Raw genomic sequence first — 12,828 nt, forward strand, 5'->3', positions numbered from 1 at the left:
AAAAACTTGGACGCGATATTTTAGTAAGTTTTGACTATTTTTCGTTAGTTTATGGAATGTTTATTATTTATTTATGAAAGCATAGCTGATTACAGTAAAACCCGCTAAAGCATGTTTTGAAAAATGTCAGTTTTTTGAGGTACTTAGGAGCGATTGGTACTTAAAATAACCCGCTTAAGTACCTCGATGCGGGTACATAAGCGAACATAATTATTGATCTACAGTGAAACTCGCTTTAGTACCAAACCCGCTTAAGTATCCAACATTTTTGGGCACCGTTCAGTTTTTCAAGTAATCTGAAGAAAATCCCTCTCTTAAGTACCACCCCGCTTATTTACCCAACTCGCCTAAGTACCTACATTTTTCGTACCCCATTAACCATTTTAATTTTCCCCTTTTAAGCGCTCTTTTAAAGTTTCCTAAAATATTTACATATTTTAAAATTCAGTGGCAGCACTATCAAATCGATATTAATTGCCACCGTCAGTGTAACAACATGCAAGTTTCAAGTGGCTAAACATAACCGATGATTTTTTAGAATTTTTTGTCGCGTATGCTTCCATATAACGAATAAACACAATTTTTTTATGTAAAGAAAACCGCAGCATCTTCGAAGAAAAAATTCTAAAAAATCAACGGTAATTTTTACTACTTCGAACTTTTTACACTAAAATTGAATTGGGTCACTTCGGAGAAAAAAGTTTGAAATTTTGATGAAAATTTCATGAATTTTCAGTGTTCTAAAAAATTTTAAGCTTAACCCTAGAACACACACCCGGGTACAAATGTATCCACTTTCAACTTTGAAGTGTTGTAACTTTTGAACCGCTATACCTCTATACCGCTAACTCGGATCGGATCTAGGAAGATTATTTAGTTTTGAGTTCAAATTCAAAATTTTAACCAGATCGGACCATTGGTTCAGGAGCTACAGCCTTCCAAACACATTATATACGTAAACACACACCCGGGATACGTTTGTACCCCAATAGTAAAAATCCTCACAATAATAAAAAAAAAAACATTTTTTATATTATTTTTTTATTTGAAAAATTAAAAATATTCATTTCACACATTATATTATTGACTTTTATTATAAAAATTATAAAAATGCATCTTATATCTAAGGAAAATCATGGCAAATAGAGCAATTTGTTGATGTGACCGAATGTTCAAGACACATTGGCTTCTTACATTTGTCGCACAGCTTTCTGGTTTTTCTACGGCGTTTTTCCTCTTGTGCGTAACATAAATAGCAAGATCCGGACACAGGTTTTGGCGTGCGCGCTGCGGCAGATGTTGATGCTGCTGTTGACACCATTGATTCCACCGGTCGGTTGAAATATGCTTCAATAGCAATTTTAGTCGAAAAATTTCGCGTCACTTGACGATTTATGGCTCTGGCTTCAATAACGGGCATACACAATGCTTCAGCCAAGCTGCGCAGGATCTGCTTACGCTTGTTGTTTGTTCTCCAAGGCAACATAGGGTTATTCAAATCGTAGACAATGTAGGCTGCAAGAGCTGTAATGTCCAACATGTTGAAGAACATCGCTAGTGGCCATCGTTTTGTTTGTCTTTGTGTTGGATATTCCGCAAACATTTGGTCCATTCGATCAACACCACCTTTGGTACGATTATAATATTCAATTATTTCAGGTTTCCCACTGTCAGCTATTTCCGCATCATTATGCATGGTCGAAAGCAAAATTACTGCTTTATTTTTTTTTGGGAACATAAGAGCACATTGTCACATTATTTTTGAAGCCAAATGTCGTTGAACCAATTGTCCTGTTTTTGTTCTGCTTCATTTCTTGAGGAATATATGATTTGTTTTTGCGCAAAGTTCCAACGATCGTGAGTTTCCAGGTGAGAAGCAGTTCTGCAACTGGCAAGGTCGTAAACAAATTGTCCATTGTAATGTTTCGGCCACTTCCTTGGTATTTGGCAGACAAATCCTTCACCACTCGTTCGCCTTGGTTCGTTTCCCTACCAGTTTCTGCTTGGCCAGTATATATTTGTCCATGCAGTGGATATGCATTTGTGGCATCGCAAATCCACCAAACCTTGATACCATATTTAGCAGGTTTTGACGGTATGTACTGCGTAAACCGTGTGCGTCCACGGTAAGGAAATAATTGTTCATCAATCGTCAAGCATGAGCTGGGCTTGTAATGTGCAGCAAGATTATTGTTCATCATCGTCCACAACTCACTGATCGGTGCTGCTTTATCAGTTAGTAAGCGTGTTGCACGAGTGTTTTTATCGTCAAATCTTAGGAACCGCAATATCGAACAGAAACGGTTGACTCCCATTGTGGCGTGATATAAAGGATAGTTTTTGACGCTCCATAAATCTCGAACATGTTCTCCATTGCTATGGTTCGCACCAGTCATAATAAGTATGCCAAAAAATGCGTCCATGACTTAGGAGTTGTGTTTGAATGCGCATTGTTGTAAGCATTATAAGTTTCTTTTGCTAACTTATTTGTGTGGCGCATAATTATATCAGCCATTTCAACGTTCATGAAACATTTGAATGTTTGCTCTATTGACAACATTTCAGTGCATCTAGCTGGTCCAGAACGTTCTCTTATAATATTTTGTCTGAGTACCTGACGACTTACATTTGGTTCTTTTATCCACTCAGTACCACCACGTGCAACAAATTTTTCGGCACTAGCAGGTAATTCATTATTTTCTTCTACTTCTTCTTCTTCATCGTCTTCTTCATCATCCTCATAGTCCGCATAATCAGGTAATACTTCTGCGGCACTTTGCGAAACTTCAGCATCGTCATCAGCAATTTCAATGTCATTGATTTGAATTTCTTCTTCATCTTCTCAGTCAAAGTCATAGGGAGCGTCATCGTCACAAATTTCATCAAATAAAGATTGTATATATGATTCTCGCTGTTCCTCAGTTAGCCTGCATAATAAAAAAAATTAGTATATGTTTACATTGTTGCTTATTTTACATTTTTTACCTTCTATATGCTGCACTTGATAAATATTCGTTTCTTCTTGAAGTCATTTCGTATCCAGTTATTTATAGTTTCAGTTATATTTATTTTCACTTCTTACACTTTTGAGCACCAAAACAATAATGAAAATATCAACAGGCAGCATTTATAACAACACCTCGTGTGAAAACAACCCTTGCAGCTGCATATAAAATACAAAAACCAGTTATACCAGTGTATTTGCTACCTACGTACCCATACCTTGCGCGACCTTTTTGCACATATCTTTTGAACCAGGTAGAATATTTCAATGAAATAAAAACCAAAATGTATATTCGTTGTTACTCTACAAGCATATTATTATAAATTATATTATTTTGTTTTGCATTTATCAGGACAACAACAAAAACAAAAATCCACTGTTGCATGTCCTGACTTTATTTGCCCATATCGCTGGAACCAGTAGGAATATTCGAATGAAACAAAAGACAAAATACTTGTTATATATTAAAATATACATTTAAAAAAAAAAATCATAGAAATCGGTTGAATAAGCATTAAAAAAACCGCAAAATAAGGTCCCGGGTACAAACGTATCCCGGGTGTGTGTTTACGTGGTATTTTCTGGGTGTGTGTTCTAGGGTTAAGTTTATGTGGTATTTGTTAGGCAATGAACTGTATTTTAATTGAAAAATCTTAAAAATTAATACACATAAGCGGCAACAGTGTAATTTTGAATTAGTTACAAACTGTATGTATAAATATGTATAATCAATGACTTTTTAAGGAATTTAATTATTGTAAAAATGACAAAACATTGCTTTATCTATTTTTTGATACACTTTTTTTTATGTGTTTATGTGTTTAAATAATTCTACGATGTTGGGTTTAAACTACGTATACTTCATTAAAAGTTCATGTTTTATTCAGGGATTTGTTTATGTAAGTTAATCATCAATTATCTTCGCCTAAGTACCCGCATCGAGGTACTTAAGCGAGTTCTTTTAAATACCCAACCCGCCTAAGTACCTCAAAAAGCTGACATTTTTCGTGAGGTACTTAAGCGGGTTTTACTGTAGATATTATTACATGCATATAGTGTGGAACATATCATTTTGAACCAAATTCAAAACGATATTGTTTGTCGCTTATGTTTATTTATTAATTTTTAAGATTTTTCAATGAAAATTCCCCAAAATATGCCATATATGTAAACCTAAGCTAAAAAATTTTGTAGAACATTGAAAATTCATCAAATTTTCATCAAAATTTAAAATTTTTTTTCTCACTTGAAACTTGATTTTTTTACACTGATGGTGGCAATTAATATCGATTGGGTAGCGCTGCCACTGCATTTCAAAACATGTAACTATTTTAAGAAATAAAATAAAAGCGCACTTAAAAGGGGAAAATTATTAGTAAAATGGTAAATGGGGTACGCAAAATTTAGGTACTTAGGCGGGTTGGGTAAATAAGCGGGGAGGTACTTATGAGAGGGATTTTCTTCAGATTACATAAAAAAATTCACGGTGCCCAAAAATTTTGGTCATTTAAGCGGGTTAGGTACTTAAGCGTGTTTCCTTGTATAATCAATGAATTCTTAAAGAATTGAATTAGGTACAAATTGTTAAAATTACATAACATTGCTTTATCTACTTGTTTAAATAAAATTTTTCTTTATGTGTTTAGGTGTTTAAATAATGTTACAATCTTGGTTTTAAACTACATACGTATACTTTATTAAATGTTCACATTTTTGCCAAGAATTTATTTATGTAGGTTAACAAGAAGATGTGACTATTTATATCAAAAATTACCCAACCCGTCTAAGTACCTCAAAAAGCTCACATTTGTTGTGAGTTTCTTAAGCGGGTTTTACTGTAGTTCATCTTCTTGTTAACGTACTTAAATACATCCTTGAATAAAATATGAACATTTAATGAAGTATACGTAATTTAAAACCAAGATCACAGCACTATTTAAACACATAAAAAAAACTGTATTAAAAAAATAGATAAAGCAATACTCTGTAATTTTTACAAAAATTAACATGCTCAAAAAAGTTATCGATTATACATATTTTGCAGTACACAAAAAAAAAATCTTAAAAACTTCAAACTTTTTCCTCAAAAGTGTTAATTATTTTTTTTTGAGTATACGTATAGTTTTATAGCCCATTCAATTTTATTGTAATAATGTGCAAGTTTCAATTGGCAAAAAATTACCGTTGAATTTTTAGGCTTTTTAAAAGAGGAAAATTATAAGAAAAATGGTAAATTGGGTACGAAAAATTTAGGTACTTAGGCGGGTTGGGTAAATAAGCGGGGAGGTACTTAAAAGAGAGATTTTCTTCAAATTACATTAAACAAGTAAGAAAGTCTAAGTTCGGGCGGTGCCGAACATTTAATACCCGGCGCAAGTATTAAGTATATGCTTTCCCCCTCTTCGAAAACTACCGCTTAGTGACAGAACTTTTTGGAAAAGTATCGATACCAGTACTCATATAGAATACTTTAAAAAAGAATCGATGCCAGTACTCATATTTGCAAAAAAGTATCGATAATACTCGTACTTTCAAGTATTTTTGAAGCAAACGACAAAAGTTAATAAAAATCAGAATGCTTTGCTTTTATGACCTCTGTCTCTCTCTCTGTATTTGTAAATTGAATACACACTGCTTTTAATAGTTGAAATCTGATTAGCAAGCATTTCTAAAGTAGTTTTTCAAATAAACTTGCAATAAGCTTAGTTCTACAAGAGTAAAATAAATATTTATAGCAAAAAGCTTATTTAAAGTTTTTAAGAGCAAATCGTCGTTTAAATTACAAAACCGGGTATTAACAAAATGCAAAACCGCGTATGTGAGGTTGCATAAATTATTTTTAGAGAGTAAAAATACTCAAATTGCAAAATGGTTCTCTTTTTTATAAAGCATCCGCATGCTAGTATGTTTCAAGACGAATGGATAAGGATTGAGCCAAGAGCTTGGGTGAGCAAATCCAATTTTTATATTTTTTAATTTATAAATCACTTTACTCTGAAAATGGGATGTAAATGTAGAAAACGAGAAACAAATGGGGTGAAGCCCATTCTCGGAAAGGAAAGATTTGCTCCATTTCATACAAACTTTCTTCGAGACTGGCCTTGATTTCGAATTTACAAAGAAGGTAGAATGCATTGGATAACGAGGGCCCATGATACTGCAGAATTGCCAAGTTATCGAGTCGAATACCACCCTCTTCCCATTCATTGCCGAAGGTAAGGCAAGTTTCGTTTTCCAATTATTTAAGAATTTTTAACCGAGCCCAATATTGAAATGACCGCTACCTCCGTTTCTATGTTCTGTAAAAAGTGCCTAGCTGTGTCGATTAACAGTAGTTAATTAGAGCAAAATGTGGATTAATTTTTACATTAGGAGTACATACATACATATGTATATGTAAATTTAAAACTTCCTAGCCAGCAAGAAAACGTAGATTTTACGAGCATTTTATTTTACGAGGGATTCTCGATCGGCGAAAAGTTAGAAAACGGTTCGTAAACGATAAAACAAGAAAAATTAATAGAAAGAGGCTTGTAGTAATTTGTCAGCATAAGAACAATTTTTAAATTTTTTAGAAATTTTGCTTGAACCACAATATTTTATAATACATATATAATACAATTTCAAGCGAAAAAGTACTCGGTTTTTCTTCGAGAAAATATCCAGTTACGAGCTCGTTTACGATGATTTTGCTGGCTGGGTTTAAAGCCATATTTCTCGAGTTTTTGGTTTTCTGAGTTATGACAGTATTGAATTAAATGAGCATTGTGTTCATATTCACGACATTCATATATGTGATTGAAAGAAAGAAATTTTTATGTAAGTATGTAACTTAAAACAAAAATTATTTAAAAGAGTTTTTGACAGGTCGACACCTTTTTGTATTCGCGATACTCAGTACTTGTGAAAAAGTATCGAGTTCTCGATACTACTCAGTACTCATGAAAAGTATCGATATTCAGTACTCGGTACTCGTATCGCTCTATCACTACTACCGCTACATGGTAAGCCGGGGTGGTTTTATCCCTATCTTAAACATCTTCGATAGAATGTTCAGTTAGACATAATGAAATAAACTTATATAATCATATGTGGGCGATATCACGCCCATTTTCCAAAATTTTCAAACAATGTTACTTCTTTTCAAGGGATTGTTTTTAGTATCAATTTTGAGTAAATTGGCGGTCGCTGTGGTGTAATGGTAAGCAGTGCGCGCTTCCGCTCCGCAGTGCCTGGGTTCAAGCCCTAGTCAAAGCAACATCGCAAAAAATTTTAGAAAAAAGGTTTTTGCATAACAGCGGTCGCCCCTCGACAGGCAATGGCAAACCTCCGAGTGTATTTCTGCCATGAAAAACAGCTTCTTATCAAAATACAATCGCCGTTCGGGGTCGGCGTAAAACTGTAGGTCCCTCCACTTTGTGTGAAAACATCAAGGCCCACGCTTTGCTTTTATGGCAAGCACAATAACCATACCGAGCTTGGTACAAATTGGTATAACGGTTACCGAGATAATTTTCGAACTCTGGTAATGAGCAAATCGCCAAGCAAACGTTTGCGAACCATTTCTGCGAGTTTTATCTCACCCAGCTGCGCACTTTATGCTTTTGTTTCGTTTGCACTGCGCACAAAACCCAATACAACTGCAGTTTTCTTTGTTTGGGTTTCAGTTGTGTTTTGCTCTCTGTAATGAGTGAAACGAAACAAAGCAATACGATTCATTTCGTTATATTCGAACTCTGGTTACAATATACTAGTTGCGCTTTTAGGTTTTTCTTTAATACATTTTCTAAGTAAAGAAGTACCACTTATCTTCCATTTTCTGCGGGCAATCTTTTCACACTACATTAGCCAAATTTCTAAGCATTCAATTGAACAAAAATTAAAAAAAATAGTCTTTGGAAACCGATATTTTCGTTACATTTAAATTGAACTTTTGTTTAATAAAATAATTTAACATTTAAATGCACTATAACCTTCTGTATGCGAATCCATCACTACTTTTTAAGAATACAATGCAGAAGTCAAAATATTAACTTAAAATTGTCACAATCTTTCTAGAGAGCTAAAATTTATTTATAAACAGCGTTAGAATATTCTGCCCCCGGTTAACGGTGAGCGTTCGCTGTGAAAGTTAGAAAAGTGAGGCGTACTGGGAAATGTTATTTGGAATGTTCTCTATCCAATGTGAAAAAAAAATAAAAAATAAAGTTTCCTTCAAAATTTTGTCAAATTGGTTTCTGGCCGCCTAAATCGTTTTGTGCGTTGATTGTAATAACTATATATCGTCCCGTTTCTGCCTTAACCACGTATCCACAATTGTTACCACTTATAACAGCTGTTTAAGCGTCACACTATTTGAAAATAGAAATGAGGGTGCTCACTACTAGTAGTGGTACCAGAAATATTAAGTAACAAATGCGTTTATTGTATCCTAGGGGAAGAAATTAAGGATCTTTTTTTACACTCTCTAAAATACCTCTATTGCAGATACGAGGTTAAGGCAGAAACGGGACGATATGTTACCGGCCAAACCCGACCTTAGGACAAACTAGTTTTGCGTTTTCGGCGTAGGCGGCCTTTTTAATAATAATAATAATAATAATCCCAACGGTTTTTACCCTCCATTCTCGCCCATCCGCACGACGTACGGAACCAGTATTTTCAATTTTTGCGCCGAGTCACGATAGGCAGGAGTTTGTTAAGTGTCGAGATCTAAAACTGTTCACCTACAGAACTAAATTCCTCAGCCGCTTTTATGTCTTTATTTTAATGATTCATTTATTGAGAGAGGACAGTATCGATTTCTTAATGCTGAAAAGCGGATCTGGTATATCAAACTTGCTGGAATGAGAGTTAAAATCCTGGCATAAACAACGGAGTGGGTCGTGCAATTCAAAATTAGTTTTACAAGCTTTCAGAAATAGGGGGCAAAAGTGTCTTGATACCCGGGAGGGAACATTAAGGCTAACTGCGCCAAGAAGAAGCGGACGTGAAATTGAGCCTGTTAGTAATTTAACTATAACAAGTAAGAAAGTCTAAGTTCGGGCGGAGCCGAACATTAAATACCCGGCACAAGTATTAAATAAATGTTTTTTTCACCTTTCCGAAGGCTACCGCTACATGGTAAGCCGGCGTGTATCAATTTTGAGTAACTTAGCGTCCTTAAATTTCGAAATATCGCAGTTTCAAGCATTTCTGAAATTTACCGTTATATGAAAAGCGGCCGTAATTTTAGTCCGATTTTAATAATTTTCAACGTTTTGCTTTTATGTGGCAAGCACAATAAAAATACCGAGTTTGGTACAAATTGGTAGAACTGTTACCGATATACATATATGTGATTATAAGTGGGCGGTGCCACGCCCATTTTCGAAAATTTTACTATAAAAATATTTTTTGGTAAAGAATTATTGCAAACATCAATTTTGAATAAATTAGCTTTAATATTTACTGATTTATCGAAGATTTTGTATTTCTCTAAATTACCGTTATATGGGATGTGGGCATGGTTATTGTCCGAGTTTTTAAATTTTCGGCCATTTAGTATGCTGTATCAAGGCCAACAACTGTGCCAAGTTTGGAAGAAATTGGTGCGGCGCTTACCAAGATATGCACATGTAACCATAAGTGGGCGTGGCTACGCCCATTTTCCAAAAATTTATAATATTCTTATTTTTCGTCTAAAAATTATTGTAAATATCAATTTTGAGTGAATTATCTTCAGTAGTTCCTAAAATATCGCAGTTTTCGTATTTCTGTAAATTACCGTTATATGGGAAGTGGGCGTGGTTACAGTCCGATTCCGCCCATTTTCTATACCAACCTACCTTGGATAAATGGAAACCTACATACAAAATTTCGTTGAGATATCTCAATTTTTGCTCGAGTTATCGTGTACACGGACGGACGGACAGACGGACAGACGGACGGACGGACAGACAGACATGGCTTAATCGATTTCTCTTTCCATTCTGATCATTTATGTATACATTTGTCTATATCTATCTCGATTCGTTTTGGCTGTTACAAACAACCGTTATGTGAACAAAATTAATATACCCTTGTGCACAAGTGCGCTCGGGTATAAAAATTGTACCAAGCATTTGCCTGCGGCTGGAAAGTGTAGGAAGATTAATAAGTTTTAATCGGCTCGTAATCCCAACGGAAATTTCTTAAAGCAAAAAGTAGGAATTGATTTTGAATTGATTCTATCTTGTCTGAGTACATTTGATACCTTGGATTCCAAACCACCAAACCGTATTCCAGAATTGGCCTAACTAATGTTGTAAACACGGTTTTAGTGATATAAGGGTCACAAAACTCTTTTGACCATCGTTTCACAAATGCAAGTACACCTTTAGCCTTAGCCTTTAACCTTCGGCCGCACTTCAAAAAAATAACCCACATCAGTCCAACTCCAAGTACGCAGTCCACATTATTGTTGCGTTCAGCTTGTTTCCGCATCGGACGGATATATTAGATCTAGGTAGAACTAGTTTAGCCTAGGGAAAACTAGTTTGTCCCAAGATTATTTCGAATTCCAAAGGCAATTATGATCTTCTCTTTTTTTTAGTAAGCCTCGAGAAGTGCTCTTAAGTCCCTGCAATAATTCTAAATTTAAATACGAGCATTTTGTGCCAACAATTTGCCGTCAAATTGTTTGACATCGACGAAAGTAAGTAATTTACTGATTTTTTTTAACGTTAAATTATTTAATTTTCACACATTACGTACACTCTAAAAAATTTTAAAAATAAACAAAAATATACTCGATTTATAGTCGCATTTTTAAACAGATTTTATAGAGTGTATGCAAGTACGTATGTACATTAGAGTGGTTCATAAAAACACTCTTTTTGGAAATTCATAAACGCTACATCAGAATATTGTTATTTGAGATAAAAACAGAGACACGTATTTTTTTTATTTTGAAAAAAAAAGTTTTCTTAGAGGTCGCTCTGGTCGGTTTTTTATAAAAACGCTGATGTTCTCAACTTTTTTATTTTCTTGACATGTTAAAATGCAGCTAAAAAGTTGTTTTTTACATATAATTTCTCTGGTATTATTGAAAAACATTCTCTTAATTACATACTTGTCTTGGGCAGTTAGAATGGGCCTAGTGCCCGAAAATATGCTCTCGAAAAGAGACTAGTAAAGTTAAAACGTTGGTACTGAACGATTTACGCATTGTCTTGGGTTGAAACTTGTTACCAGGGGGTTTCTGGGGTTGCTAATTAGGTATCTGAAGTCAGTTTATCGAAATTCATACAAGCGGATCCAAAATGGCGGTCCATTTTTTTTTTAAATGATCGGATTTGTTCGAAACCCGGCACTCGAGAGTTTTTGTGATCGCCGATTACGAATCTGAAGTCAATTTTTTTAAATTCAAAATTGCGGATCCAATATGGCGATCAAATTAAAAAAAGTACTAAAATTAAAACGTTGATACTGAACGTTTTAAACATTGTCAAGGGTTAAAACACGTTTCCAGTGGGTTTCTGGGGTTGCTGATTACGAATCTGATGTCAGATTTTCAAGATGTGCTCAAATAAGGCACTTTAAAAAGGGAAATAAAATTTTGTTATGTTTCAGGTGTGAAGCGGTCGGAAAGAAAAGTCCTTTACGTTCCTTTAGTTCACGTATTGAAATTTACTGACTTGAAACAGTGTTACCGCTGAAAATTTTTAGAAAGTCGTGGAAAAAAGTGTCACAGCCGAAAAAAATGTCTCCAAGTCATTCAAATAGTTTATACCAGGTATGGGCAGATTTTTGACTCTTAAAGCAGTCATCAAGTGCTACGTAAGAAGTAAAAAATACATTAAAAGCATTATGTTTATTAGTAACTAGCCAATGCCCGCTTACTTCGCGGCGCTTATAAGAGCTTTTGCGTTGGCCAATGCAAAAGAGCGTTGAAAAAAAAAACAAAATTAGTCTGTAAAGTAAAAATTTTTGATTTAAGTTGAAACCACTAAGCCGCATAGGCCAATAATAGTAACGCTGTGATACCATATGGAATACCAATCCCTTTCGGTGTCATGAGCTTTACCGATGGTCTTTTTTCCACCTGTGAAATCTCTGCCAAGCATGCGTAATCTTTTTGTATGATCTTGCAACTACAACATTGGTGCGATGCGTATGCCAATAAAAGTTCTTATAGGGAAACTCAAGAGCACAGAAGCGCGTTACATTGCTAAATGAGTCGTGTGATCTCTTAAGTATCTTTCAAATGAAGCAATTGATATACCTACGTTGATCTTTCCTTGTTAACTCACCACTTTTACAATTCGTAGTAAAATTTATGAACTGATTTCTGGCTATATGCAAGACCGCATGATCGTGCATGAGGGCGTCAGAAAAACTTAACCCCATCGTTCATTTAGACATCTGAAAACTAAATTCGTATAACTTAAACATAGGGCCAAAGCAGACCAACCACACGGGGTTTCTATACGTTTCGGCTGCAGCGCCATCCATTGGGTTCATTTTCTGCAAAACCATTGCTTACCATAAAATGAATACGTGTTATGAATTTCAACCTTAACTCCAGCGGCACAAATCGGGTAAATTTTTATCAAAAGAATTTTCCATCATACAGGTACATAGCTCACATTTAAAATTTGAACGAAATCGGTTAATAAATACGATTTTTATACCCGAGCGCACTTGTGCACAAGGGTATATTAATTTTGTTCACATAACGGTTGTTTGTAACAGCCAAAACGAATCGAGATAGATATAGACAAATGTATACATAAATGATCAGGATAAAAAAAGAAATCGATTAAGCCATGTCTGTCTGTCCGTCCGTCTGTCCGTCTGTCCGT

The 12,828-nt window shown here is 34.8% G+C and overlaps 1 protein-coding gene across 1 annotated transcript in view; it reads left to right on the forward strand.

The window, feature by feature from the left end:
- The window catches only part of LOC118738327 (embryogenic cell protein 40-like), a 64,861-nt gene that overhangs the window by 31,532 nt on the left and 20,501 nt on the right, over nucleotides 1-12,828 (forward strand). The window lies entirely within an intron of this gene.

Source organism: Rhagoletis pomonella, unplaced genomic scaffold, assembly GCF_013731165.1.
Source record: "Rhagoletis pomonella isolate Grant_MI unplaced genomic scaffold, Rhpom_1.0 Rhpom_scaffold_00004, whole genome shotgun sequence".
In the NCBI taxonomy this organism is placed as follows: domain Eukaryota; kingdom Metazoa; phylum Arthropoda; class Insecta; order Diptera; family Tephritidae; genus Rhagoletis; species Rhagoletis pomonella.